Below are 13,646 nucleotides of genomic sequence, written 5' to 3'. Positions count from 1 at the left end.
CCTGCCTAGGTTGTCTCTTTCATCTTCTCTGTTCACGAATCACGAGGGAATACAGGCTGCTCTAAAAGACTCCACATTTGTCCTGATCCAGCTAAATTGCATGGCAGGTATGTAGGTCAGGACCCTGTCTCTTACAGGTGACAGAAACCCAACTAAAACCAGATTAGACAGAAAGAGAATTTATCATTTCAGATAAGTGGGAATAGTTCTGGGTTAGAGAGTGAGAGGAATAGCCAAAGAATCCAGGGACTCACAAATTGGAATGAGATTCACTGTCAATAAGACTCTCTCTTCCCATACTGTTCTTGACCCAGGTTGTCTCTGTTTTTCTTTGTATATTCCTCTTATTCTATCTTACTGCCCAAGGCACCTTGTATCCCCCTAGCAGTCCAAGAGTCAGTCACATGCTCTCAGCTTAACAATGCCAGAAGAAAGAGGTCTGTGTATCACTTCCCTGGGAGGACAATGATTAGCACTGCCTGGGTCTTACATCTATTCCATGACCCATACAATAGACCATCCTATAATTGACAATCAATAAATACTCTTGAATGAATGAATAAGGTTATAATAACCCATGTATCTGACATAGCACTTATTGTTTCAAATTAATACATTTTAGTTTATGCTTCTATCTTGAGATACTGGTTCATATGCACTTGTTTCTAGGAGATGCCTACTTCCGGAATGTTGAGGAGATGGTTTCTGAGCCTGCAAGACTGAGAGCTTTGGTAGATTCATAAAGGTAATCAAATGCTACCCTAGAGGTCCCTGGATGACAGTCTGCTCTACTGCTTCAGATAACCATCTGGACCATAGAGTTGATGGAGCCAGCTTTACCTAATTGAATCTCTACACTGAGAATTTATCTGTGACATACTGCATATATTTTTGAAACTGATCTTTACAATATCTGTATGAAGTAACTATAGTCAGATGAACAATTTTCTCCATTTAATAAGAGTCCAAGCACATATTAGATTAGTCAGTGTTGCCCAGGATATGTTTTCTAGAACACAAACCCATCAGTGATCCATGAAAAGGGGTTCTGTGGTTAATGATGATTGGAAAACTTTGATTCACAATGCATGTTAGTATGTTAAATGTTCTGAAAGAAACTGCAGTTAAGAAATCTATGTGAACTTAAATCTGTTTAATGATAATCAAAAGAATTTTGCAAAGTTATTGAACCCCAAATCTCTTGTTTCTGCATATAACTTCACTGTTTCCTACTGTTTTCACAGAGGATCTATCTCCTTCCACCCCAAGGCTAATCACTGAGTCATCAGTGCCTATAATTCTTATCTTCCCCCATTCTCAGAAATCTTCCCTCTTTTTTTATTTCATGGTGGATCAATAGCCTCTCCCTCCAGGATTTTCCCCTTCAGCATTTACACAAACTTAAGAATCTTCCTGGGCTGGGGTTGTGTGACTCAGTGGTACAGCACTTGCCTAGCATGTGTGAGACACTGGGTTAAATTCTCAGCACCGCATATAAATTAATTACATAAAGGTCCATTGACAACTAGAAAAAATACTTAAAAAAAAAGAGTCTTCCTAAGTTCTTGCTTTGAACTTGGCCCATGGACCAGCAGCATTAACATTCTAGCTGGGTGCAGGATCACATGCATGTGATCCCAGGGGCTCAGGAGAGTAAAGTAGGAGGATTTCAAGTTCAAAGCCAACCTCAGCAACTCAGCAAGGCCCTAAGCAACTTAGTGAGACTCTGTCTCAAAAAAAACGGGTGGGGGTGAGCTGGGGATGTGGCTCAGTGGTTAAGTGCCCCTGGGTTCAATCTCTGGTAAAAAAAAAAAAAAAAAAAAAATGCAGATTCTGGGGCCTCACTCTAGACCTATTAAATTGTCTATATTTTAACAAGATCCCCTGAAGAACAGTATGCACATTAAAGTTTGGAAGTTCTGCTCTAAACTACAGCCAGATTTCTCTGGTAAAAATGCAAATCAGATCTTATCTAACCTCTGCTAAAAACACCCCTGTTTTCCCAGATTCTTTCCTCCCTCCCTCTGCAACTGCTAACATTTCCTGAAATGAGCTGAAAGTCATCAATGAGCTGGGTAGTCACTGGTTCCACCTTGGTGATAGTGTCTGACTCCTTTGTTCTGCGAATTTTTTCCCCAGTACTGGCAGTAGAATTCAGGGCCTCAAGCATGCCAGGCAAGTTCTCTACCACTGAGCTACATCCCCAGCCTCTGCTTTGTGAAATTTGCACTATGTAGGGTAGCCAGATCAGAATACAGTCTATTGTAGAGGACTTTGATTCTTATTTGTTGCAGCAATGACATTCTCAGAGTGTACTGATCATTTACCAGTTTGTTTCCAGCTCCACTGTCCACTCTTAGTATTGCAGGCACTGAATCCTCAAGTTCATTCCCCAGGTTCCCTTGCTAACGGGGGTGGGGTTGGGGGTGGGGGGTGGACTGCAAGCAGGAAGCAGCAGAAGAGCATCCAAGGTAGGAAGTATATAGTGTCTTCCATTATGGCAGCACCACCTCTGTGGTTCCTGTCCTGTTCCTGGGCCCTACTGACACCCTACTGCTACTTCCTCCTCCTGGCTGCAGGGTGGTAGCAGCTCCCTGCTCTTGCTGATCTCTAGATTGCTTCATCATTCCCTGCTGGGTTTTTGGTTTTTCCAACATCTATGTAACCAGTGCCCTATACCTGGTATGGGTTATGTTTTCCTGATCAACCCTGACTGATGTATGGGAGTATTAGAAAATGGGTGATGGAGGCAGAAAGAACACTTGAGAAATAGATAAGTTCTACCTCAAAGTCAAGTCACCTCAGGAAAAATAGTGGAGACTAGGAGAGTAGTTCATTGATGTTCGTTTGTTTCTTTGTTTGTTTTGGTACTGGGGATGGAACCCAGGGACACTTTACCACTAAGCTAGATCCCCAGCCCTTTTCAATTTTTATTTTGAGACAGGGTCTTGCTAAGTTGCTAAGGCAGCCCTCAAATTTGTGATCCTCCCTGCTTCAGTCTCCCAAATCACTGGGATTACAGGCATTTGCTACCAGGCCTGGTTGACACTGATGTCTGTGAGCTTGTACCCAGGCATCACCCTAACAGCAGTGTCCTTTGACAGCTTATGTCCTCCACCCTAGGAGTGGGGGTGGGTAGGTTTCATGAATAGGCAAAAGGGCAGGTTACAGAGGACAACATCTCCTGGCACATGAGCGATACTCTCTGGTGGTTGTCAGTAAGCCACAATCCGTCAGTACAGTCGTCCAACTGTCTGGGTGAAGTCCAGAGGAGTTGCCCCACAACAAAACATCTTTATCTGAAAACCAGTTGGGGACAATTTCTTTGGACTGCATCCATAACCTGTCTGGGTTGGGCCAGTTGCTGAGTTGTCAGAGTTGGTGGCTGGGGCCTATTGTTAAATGTCAGTATTTTCACAGTCATCCCACACTGCTGAGCTATGCTGAGCTATGGCATCCATCCCATGGCCCTGGGAAAACAGGCAATTCTTTCACACCTAATAGGTAAAGATACAAGGGAGACTGTCTTTTTCTCTCAAAGATCATTCAAACCAGTAGTAGGTCAGTGTACTCTGAATAAAACCCTGTCAAATGGAGGAAAGGGAGAATACTGGAATCACACACTTTTTGTACCATTAGAAATGGCAGTTTGCTGAATATGACTTTTGCAAGATGTTTCTGAAATGAAATGTGAACTTCAAAGTGTAGAATAAATAAAATACATTTTTAAAGAATATTCCACGAGTGTTTATATATGTGGATTAAAATCTACCATCTTGAAAGTATCTCATGATCAAGACAGGATATAAGAATTCTACCATGCTTGAAGTATAGAGAATGGGAGGTTGAGAGTGCCGGCAGATGGAAAGTTCCACAAGTAAAGATGTCTATCGATGCTGGTGTCTTGATTTCTCAGGAAGTTGAATCTGGAACTACCTTTCTTTGGGTGTGACTTTGTGGGAGCTGCTGAACTGGTGTGTGCAGAGAGATCTGGGTTAAGAGCTCTCTTCAGGGGAAGGAATGCTGAGGCGCCACTTGGCCTGGAGGTGGGGCAGATGGAGCTTTTGGCTGAGACTAAATGCCCCAATTGCCCAGTATAAGGACAGGGTGACCTGACACTCTTCCTCTGGCTGCCAGGGGAACTGTCAAGGGCAGTGTTATCCTGATAGAAGGAGGGCACACATACTCATTCTCTGAAGGTCTGTAAAGAGCAGCTATGCCCATCCCTGAACGCCCTCTACCCCAAATGTCAACCACTTGTCCTTTACTTCCTGGGCAGAAAAGTCAAGCCTGGCTGTCACAGTGGCACATGCTTGTAATCCCATCTGTAAGGGAGGTGAGGCAAGAGGATTGCAGGTTCAGGTCTAGCCTGGGCAACTTAGCAAGATCCTGTCTCAAAATGAAAAATAAAAAGGACTGAGGATGTGGTTCAATGGTAGAGCAATCCTGGGCTCAATCCCCAGTACTGCAAAACAACGATAAAAAGGCAAACTTGAGGGGCTGGGGAGATAGCTCAGTCAGTAGAGTGCTTGCCTTGCAAGCACAAGGCCCTGGGTTTGATCCCCAGCACCCAAAAAAAACAAAAACAAAAACAACAAAAAAAGGCAAACTTGAGGGACTAAGGTCATGGCTCAGTGGTAGAGTGCTTGCCTGGCATGTGAGGCACTGGGTTCAATTCTTGGCACCACATTAAATAAATAAATAAATAAATAAATAGTATTGTGTTCAACTACAACTAAAAATGTATTTTTTAAAAAAGGCAAGCTTGATTCTTTGATAATGCCTCAGTGACTTGAATTTCCTTCATCTATTCTTAGAGTAGCCTAGCACCCAGAAACCCTGTTAAAGATAAAAATCCTTAGTTTATGTGTTGAAAATAAATTTCCATAGTTAGGAAAAGGTCAGTGAAAAAGTCTTTGTTCTTTTAGCTTTAATTTTCTTAAATTACAAGTGTGACCCTTTAAAAATTGGCGACAGAAAAAAACGATTGTTTACAATAACCTCCCTTTTTCCTAACAAGACAGCTCAGAGGATTTTTTTTGTTTGCTAAGTGCAAAATCTTCCTTGTACTTCCCTTACGATGATTGCCTCCCCTGCACAGGACAGAGTTAGGTGATAAAGGTAGAAATGCAAGATTGGAGAGGTGGAGCAGAGAAAGTACTGCTTCAGGAAAGGAGAGGCAGAGATGGCCAAAGTCCCTGGACTGGGTGGAGAAGGCTGAGCCAAACAAGCCTGGAGTCGAGTTGGCCTGGAGGATTAAGATAGCAACCCAGAGGGCAGTGGTGGGGCTGCTTGGGGGAGCAAAGACACGTTTAATGCCAGTATTAGGGCTGGGGATGTAGCTCAGTGGCAGAGCTCTTGCCCCGCATGTGAGAGAAGTGGAATAGTGGGCACTATGCAGTGCAAACCATGCCCTTTGCTCTCCATAGAAAATCTGGACTCTAGAAACCTAGATTCCAGAGTAAAATATCAATTTCTCACTATGACATGAAAGAGTTTGTTTTAGTTAGAAGATTTGTTTAAATTTCTGAAATTCCTGATTTAGTTCCTGTTCTGAGATTGAGGCAGGAAGGACACATTGCCTACCCTTGGAACCCAGCTACATGTTGGTTGTATAAAAATAGTAATTCTCATTATAAATATTCAAAATATACAGAAATGAACAAAATAGAAAGTGAAAATGCTCACTCCTCCTATTCCGATTAATTATACTGTTTTGAGGTTAACCTATCCTTCAATATTTGGTATGGATCTTTCAATATTTTTCCTAAGCAGTGTAGACACATAAATACTTGGTTCATTATTTGGTTCAAAGTGAATTCAATGTTGAAAGGACTTTAGTACTTCAGGGTACTAAAATAAACTCATCTTTTTCTCCTGGTATTTTAATAATTTATTTTTGGGGAGGTGGGTAATGAATCCTTCAAGATATCAACCTATTATATACATTATCATTTATACCTCACAGGAACTTGATGATAGTTTTTACAGATTAACTGCAAAAGCTGGGCACTGTGGCATGGACCTGTGGTCCCAGGTACTTGGGAAACTGAGTGGGGAAGATCACTTGAGTGCATGAATTTGACATTAGCCTGGGCAACATAGCAAGAACTCATCTCAAAAACCAAAACCAAACAAAAAACAGATAGAGAGAGAGAGAGAGAGAGAGAGAGAGAGAGAGAGAGAGAGAGAGAGAGAAACTTAAATGTACAGAAATTAAGGACTTTTCTTCCATCATAGGCAATAAATGGCAAAGCTGGAATTTGAACTCAGTTGACTTTAATGTCAATCTGGTTGTTCATTTTGCTACTCAGCCTTTCTACATAGAAGAACCCAATATGGATATGTGGCAAGTGATTCTTTTCCTCTTCTTTTAAACCAGGACACAAACAAATACAGTATCCAAATGTTGGAGAATTTGTTTATTTAGGAGCCTGACTGACAAGTAGTTATTTAGTAAGGAACAGGGAATTTGACACCTTCCTACTTCCACTGCCTCAACCCTTCTCTTTGGTATCAAGAGACCTCATTCCCAAAATAAGATTTATTTCTCAGCCTGTTGTTGGGTTTCCCCTTCATATGATTGTTCTCATTTAATTATTGAGTTATGGGCTGTGTAAATATTTTTAGGACATGCCATGTAAACAAGATTGTTAAAGATTAAATTGAACAGCTTTGAAAAGTTTTAGTAGGGTATGTCTTAGACAAGTGAAGGAAGGATTAAACATACCACAATTTGAGACCACAAGCCTGTGGTCACTTTCCAGTTCTGTTGCTGAGATCATATGACTCTCAGCTAATGTTGGTTTTGGTTTGTTTTGCTTTGTTTGCTTATCTTTTGTGTCTATTTATCAAACAGGGGCAATAACATTAATAATTGTCCCATAGTTTACTTTTTTTGGTCTCTGCTGTGAATTAAATTAAAAACAAAGCTACAAAAACAACCACCACCAAGAAAAACAACCAAACAAACAAAAAAAAAATCCTCTAAAGATAAGTTACTCCAGGCTGAAAAGTTGGTTAAATTCCAAGGAGAGTCACTGTCTAAGTTTAGACTCTGATGGGTAGAACTTTCCTCCAGGGAAGGTTTTCCAAAAGTTTTATAACTGTAATTTATATTGCCTGAAAATACTCTCTTGCAAAAGTAAATATTAAAAACATATTTCAAGGGATGGATTGTAGCTCAGTAGTAGAGGGTATGCCCAGTATGTGTGAGGCACTGGGTTTGATCCTCAGCACCGCATGAAAATAAATAAAATGAAGGTGTTAAAAAAACATATTTCAGAGTATCCCAACGCAATTCATCAGAATGGTATGGCACAGATATTTTGATTTCAAGATCTTTGTTACTTACTTAACAAAAGGTATGCTTTCCTCTCATTTCCTCCCTCTGTATAATATGTATAGACACAAGTGTATCTATGTACAAATATGTATATGTGTGTGTGTGGGTGTGCATGTGTGTATGTATAATTTCTTCCCTGATACAAGTGCTGGGAAATCTGGCAAAATTTTGTGTTTGTGGTGTAAAGTTTTTTTGGGGGGTTTTGACAATTGCCTGAACTGCACATCTGTCACCACAGTTATGATATATGCTGTTTCATAGCCTCAGATACTTTCTCATGCTGTGCTCGTAGTTAACCCTACCTTTCCCCATTCTACTCAGAGTAATTCACCCATGTGTTCTCCTTCCCTAGTTTTCAGAAAGTCATAGGAGAGGTCTGACTTTTTTCACTTAGCAAAACCTACTTGAGATCCATCCAGTTTGTTGCTTGTGTCAGTAATTCATTCTTTTTATTGCAGAATACTATTCTGTGGTATGGATGCACTGTGGTTTGTCTATCCATTCACTGGATGAAAGAGATCTGGTTTTGATAGTTAGTGTCTTTCAGGGAATTTGTCCATTTTTCTACATGGTTAAATTTGTTCACCTAAACTTATTTCCTTATAATATCTTTAAGATCTGTGGTGACATGCCCTCTTTAGCTGATATTGATACTTAGTGTTTCTCTTTCTATCAACAAGCCCTACTAGGGGCTTATCAATTTTATTAATCTTTTCTGAAGGCCAAATCTTAGCTTTTTTGTTTTTTCTCTATTTTTGTCCATGTTCTATTTCATTGATTTTGCTCTTTATTAGTTTGTTCCTTCTACTTTGGATTTAATTTGCACTTCATTCTCTAGCTTCTTAAAATAGAAGATTATTCATTTTCACTTTTTTCTTTTCTAATATAAACATGCAATTCTATAAGTTCCTTGAAAGATTGTTTTAGCTGTACCTAACAAATTTTGATATGATCTATTCTCACTTTCATCCAGTCAAAACATTTTCTTTCCTTTGTGCTTTGTTCTTTTACTCAAGAGTTATTTGGAAAAAAAAAAAAAAAAGAGTTATTTGAAATGGAGATGCTTAAGTTCCAGATATTTGGAGATTTTCTTCCTATCTTTTTTGTTACTAATTTCTAATTCAATTCCATTGTGGTCAGGGAACATACTGAATACCATTACTCCTTTGAAATAGATTGAAATATATTATGAACAAGCATGTGGTATATGTTGGTAAATGTTCCATGTGTATTCATAAAAAAATGGGTATTCTAAAGTTGTTGGGTGTGGTTTTCCAAAGAAGCACATATATATAGTTGGTTAAGCCAAATCCTCCATATTTCCACTGATTTGGGGTGAGGGGATGCTGTAGTTGAACCCAGGGCTTCACATCCATGCTTAATCAGTGAGCTGCAACCCCAGTGATACCGTCGTTTACTGGTGATGAGTTCTGCTCCTTCTAATGTTGAATTTTGAACACTAGAGAAGCACGCCAAGGCAAGCATATTAAACAGGTTTTATTTAAAAGTACTAATAATACAGACTTCTCCCAGGAGGGAGAAGGGGGACATGGCTGATGTTCTAGAATCCCAGGAAGTGAGCGCACCCTACATCTTTTGTAGGTTAAGGTCTCTTTTGTTCTCCAGTTCTCTCCCCCCTTATCTCTCCTTCCTGCTTACATGACTAGGCCTGGTTTTGCAGGTGAGATGCATAAAGTGAGAAGCGAATGGGCAGGGGGAGGGCCAAAGTGATTCAGTCAGGCAAGGGCCCAGGGGTCATTAATTAGCAGCCCCCCCCCCCCCCCCCCCCGCAGTCCTTGATAAGGGCAGGTAAATTTGGTAATCAATGGGCTCTGGAGATCCTTGACATTCCATTCTACCAGGGGCAGTCTCTAACTTCCAGAAGTAGATGGCTTTCATGACCTCCATTTCCTCCATTTGGCCCAATCTCCAATTCTGGCTTCAATGAGACAAGAAAAATAATAGGAATTGTCTTATAGTGTTAATAAGTTGTATTCGGTATTTGCCTGGACTTGTCAAGTATGGCAGGTGTGTGGCAGGCTGGACCAATGTCGATATGAACCTTTATCTATGAGACCAGAACATGACTAGAATAAAAACCACTACTTAAACCTCTGGACTTTTGGAGCAAATGGTCAACAGCACCATGACCAGAGGACTCCACGTTTCTGTCTCTTGACTGCCCCAGCTGCTGTCCACACTATCACTGATTGCTGATCAACCGTTGTCAACGAGGCCAGATGACTAACCACTGCTCCCACGGTGATGACTGCCATGCAGCCTCCGACTCATTGGACACCCGAGGACATCCGAAGATGTCGGAGGAGCTGAGAGAGGCTATGGCTGAGAGGAATCCCCTTGGTCTTATTGACTGACTTCTTGGCTAAGAGACGTTGCATTGAGTAAGTCCGTGGGGATTGGACTCTAGATGAACAAGGGATTGAATCTTCAATGTATTTGTGACTTGCTGTTATTAGGAATGCTAAGTTGAGTGTGTATTGCATGAATAAAATCCACTCATTGGAACCAAACTTGACTCTTCTCTTACTGCTTGCAACACTTTTGTATTGTCGATAACTGCCCTAAGAGTGTGACTTCTTCTTCCTAAATGTAATAGATGCTGGTGAAAGAAACTGTTTCTTATCTGTTCTGTGAGCATGCTTTATGTTAGAGACCCTGCCCAAGGCCTTCAGTTGCATAGATTAGAATTTTTTTTTTTAAAGAGGAAAAAGCCCCAATGATAGGATGGGTCTAAGATGATATCAAATAACCTATAAATATTGTGAGAAAGTGTGGATCAGGGATCAGAATTTGGAGTTTTTTTTTCCTCTGGGCCTGCTGGCATAAAGTTTGAAGTTCTCCTCCTCTCTGAGTGTTGCTTGCTGTTTCTTGACCAGTCTGTTTCCCACAACATTATCAAGTACATAAAGAGGTAACAATAAAATCTCCAACGATAAAATCTTGCCTTTCAGTTCTGTCAGTTTTTCTTTCATGTTTTTTAAGGCTCTGCCATTAGGTGAATAAGCACTTGAGATCACTGATTTCTCAGAGTTGACTTCTATCATTTTGAAATGTCCTTCTTTATATTTGTCTCATCTTACTCCTTAAAGTTGACATTACTTGATATTAATGCAGCCATACCAATGTTCTTATGATTCATGTTCATCTCATATAGTGGACTCTGCAGTATGTTATTCAGGTGTGTTTTTCAGGACTGAGGCTCTCATTGCCCCAGTGGCTGGTGTCTCACACCTAAGCTGAAGGAACCAGCCTTACCCAAGGTTCTTGCCTTCTGTCCCAATATCCTACCCAAATTCCAACAAATCTGTAGAAACATCTCAGAGTCTGTTACCAAGGGAACTTGATGTGTGACACATGGTTTATTCTTTTTTTCTGCTTGTACTATTAACCTATCTTTCTCTTCATATTTAAACTGAATCTTGGATTGGAGATGTAGCTCAGTGGTAGAGCTTGCTTTGCATGTGTGAGGCCCTGCGTTGGATCTCCAGTACTGCAAAAAAAATATGTTGAGGTTGAATTGATTTAATTAATTATATTTACATAATGAAGTTTTTATAGAAACCCAAAAAGACTGGCTTTCACGGAGTTGCTGGATAGCTGAATACATGGATGTTTCTAGAGGGGGGACACCTTGTCCTATGAATCTCTTCATCTGTATCCTTTAGAATAAACCAGTAAATATGAGTAAAGTGTTTTCCTGAGTACTCTCTGCCACTCCAACAAATTCATTAAATCCCAGGAGTGGAAACCCGGATTTACAGCTAGCAAGTCAGAAGCACAGGTAAGACAGATTGGGGCTTATGTTGGCCTTGGAAGTGGGAAATGGTCTCAGGGGAATGAGCCCTCAATGTGTGGGATCTGGTGTTAACTCCAGATAGAGAAGTGAATTGAATTAGAGGGTACCCAGCTGGTGTCTGGTCCAGAATCTGGAGAACTGACTGATGGTTGTCAGTGGAGAGAAATCAGAGGTCACAAAAGCATTTTGTGCTGTGATAGAATAGGAGAAACTGAGTTTGTTTTTCCTGTGTGTCTTATAGACAAGGTTACATAAATTATATAACATGATGAGAAAGAACTCTAACAACATGCACACTTGTAACTAAATTTTTCTTTAATTGGATAAACAAATTATGACTAAAGTATCAGTTGGAAAGTAAAATATTATAAAAGTAAAATATTTATAAAGTAAAAATTGTAAAAGTAAATATCACTTACATCATATATCACATTATATAATACCAAAATAAAATGTCATCTTATTATTGGCAATATATGGAAGTCTATACATAGCTATGGAAAAGGTCATATCCCACACTGTTGTTAGAATTAGAAATTGATATACATTTTGGAGGTTAATTTTGTGTTAACCATACATAGAAGATGGGTCCTTTAATTATATTTCTAGAAATTTATTATTTTCTATAGAAACATACACCATATGATATATTTATAAAGTTATTCACTTTAATATTTCTTTTCATAACAAAAAATGGAAAGAAGATAGATGCACACATATGTAAATCTTAAGTTGATCTGTGGTACAAAACACCATCTAGCCAATAAAGAAACTGAAATACTGATTAGAAATGATACTCATAGTATATTAATTGAGAAAAGTAATATATGGAATATGTATGATCCATTTTTAATGAAAATAAATCAATTAAAACTAAAATACATACATATGTAGATAATTAGATTCACATACCTATATTTTTGTAGGTACAGGAAAAAATGAAAGAAAACAAACTAAATTATTAATAGAAATTACTTAGGAGGATATTATACTTTTATTTTTATTACAGTGAGTATATATTACTTTAATAATGAAAATACAAAAATAGGTGAACCAGGTGACACATATCTGTAATCCAGGCAACTCTGGAGACTGAGGCAGGAGGATCCCAAGTTTGACACGAGCCTTGGCAACTCTGTCTTTAAATAAAAAATAAGAAGGGACTTGGGAGGTAGGTCAGTGGTAGAGCACTTTACCTGGTATGCATGAGACCCTGGGTTTGATCCCTAGCACCTCGAAAAATAAATAAATAAATAAAAATAGTGTGTAAGACTGAGTTTGTTTAGGTGAGCATGATTAACTCAGCTGATGTGTGTGTCTGTGTGGAGAGTAGTGTTCCAGAAAGTCCCAAAGAAATATGAATAGCTTTGGGAGTAAACAACTGAACAAGAAAAGGAATAAAGGCATAAAGACATGGAAAATGATAAATATACTTCTGTAGTCATTAAGATTTTTTGTTTGTTTTTGTGGTGCTGGGGGTAGAGCCCAGGGTCCTGTGCATGCTAGGCAAGCACTCTACCACTGAGCTACATCCCCACCCCTGCAGTCATTTAGATTTTAACAACTATTATGGATAAGGTGTGTGTGGGGGGGATTCAAGGAGGTACACAAAAGCAGGATGTGAAAGGCCAGTTAGTTTGATATATCTGGATCTTTGATGTGTGAAGAGTGGAGAAGGTGTAGTAAGAAGGAAAAGCAGGGACTGGGCTGTGATTCCTGGGATTTGAACACTGTGCTGCAGGACAAGGAGGCTACTGATGGGGTTTCAGCAGAACAGTAACATCAGCTATTTAGAAGATGGTTTGGAAAGAAGCAAACCTGCCAACTGGGAGACCATTTAAGTGGTGGAATACAATGAAGATTGAAACTAACTAGTAGCAAGTGAATAAAAAAGAAGATAAATTGGAGAAATATTCAGAGTAAAAGACAGAAGACTTGGTGATATCAGGATATGGGTGATAAATGAGAGTGATGTCTTGATGGACCATCATATTATTTACTTCCATAACTGGGTAGATGGAGATGACACCAGCTCAGGAAGAAAATACAGATGGAAAAACAGACTTAGGGAGATTAAGAAACAGAGCCAGTCTGATGGTGATGGTGGGTGCTATAGTATGGGACATGTTGAATTTGATGTGTTTACAGGCCATTAAGGGAAGTTGTTAATAGGCATTTGGATGTATTAAGACTAATACATTCTGTCAAAATTTAGTGTTGGGCAAGTTGCACAATAGGCATAGTTCTTACTACCCCAGAGCTAAGAGCCTAGTGGAGGTGCTATAATAGTTCAGGGGAAAGATCTAGGCTAGCACTTGCAACATATGGAAGAAGTGTATAAAGTTCAGAAGTCAGAAGAGAATGAAGTTCTTAGTGTTACCAAAAGCTCCTTGTGCCCAATGCCAATCTAATAACGAGCACATGGTTTTCAGAAAAAGGAAAAAGCAGCTTTCTCGCTTTGCTAGGAAAGGAGAAAAGAGGGGA

The 13,646-nt window shown here is 39.6% G+C and overlaps 1 protein-coding gene across 4 annotated transcripts in view; it reads left to right on the top strand.

Moving 5' to 3' along the window:
* Nucleotides 1–9,871, top strand: part of LOC124968541 (translation initiation factor IF-2-like) — a 38,759-nt gene extending 28,888 nt beyond the window's left edge. For 2 of the 4 annotated variants that reach the window (XR_007105755.1, XM_047531113.1), the window contains exon 2: nucleotides 9,534–9,871. The gene's annotated coding sequence lies outside the window, so the exon portion shown is untranslated. Of the gene's footprint in view, nucleotides 1–669; nucleotides 746–9,207 lie in introns of all 4 variants that reach the window. The other 2 variants (XR_007105754.1, XM_047531112.1) reach the window with 2 other exon arrangements.
* Nucleotides 9,872–13,646: the final 3,775 nt, after the last annotated feature.

This window comes from Sciurus carolinensis, chromosome 17 (genome assembly GCF_902686445.1).
Source record: "Sciurus carolinensis chromosome 17, mSciCar1.2, whole genome shotgun sequence".
Classification (NCBI taxonomy): Eukaryota; Metazoa; Chordata; class Mammalia; order Rodentia; family Sciuridae; genus Sciurus; species Sciurus carolinensis.
The sequence above is the reverse complement of the archived record's forward strand: the minus strand, read 5'-3'. Positions and strand labels throughout refer to the sequence as shown.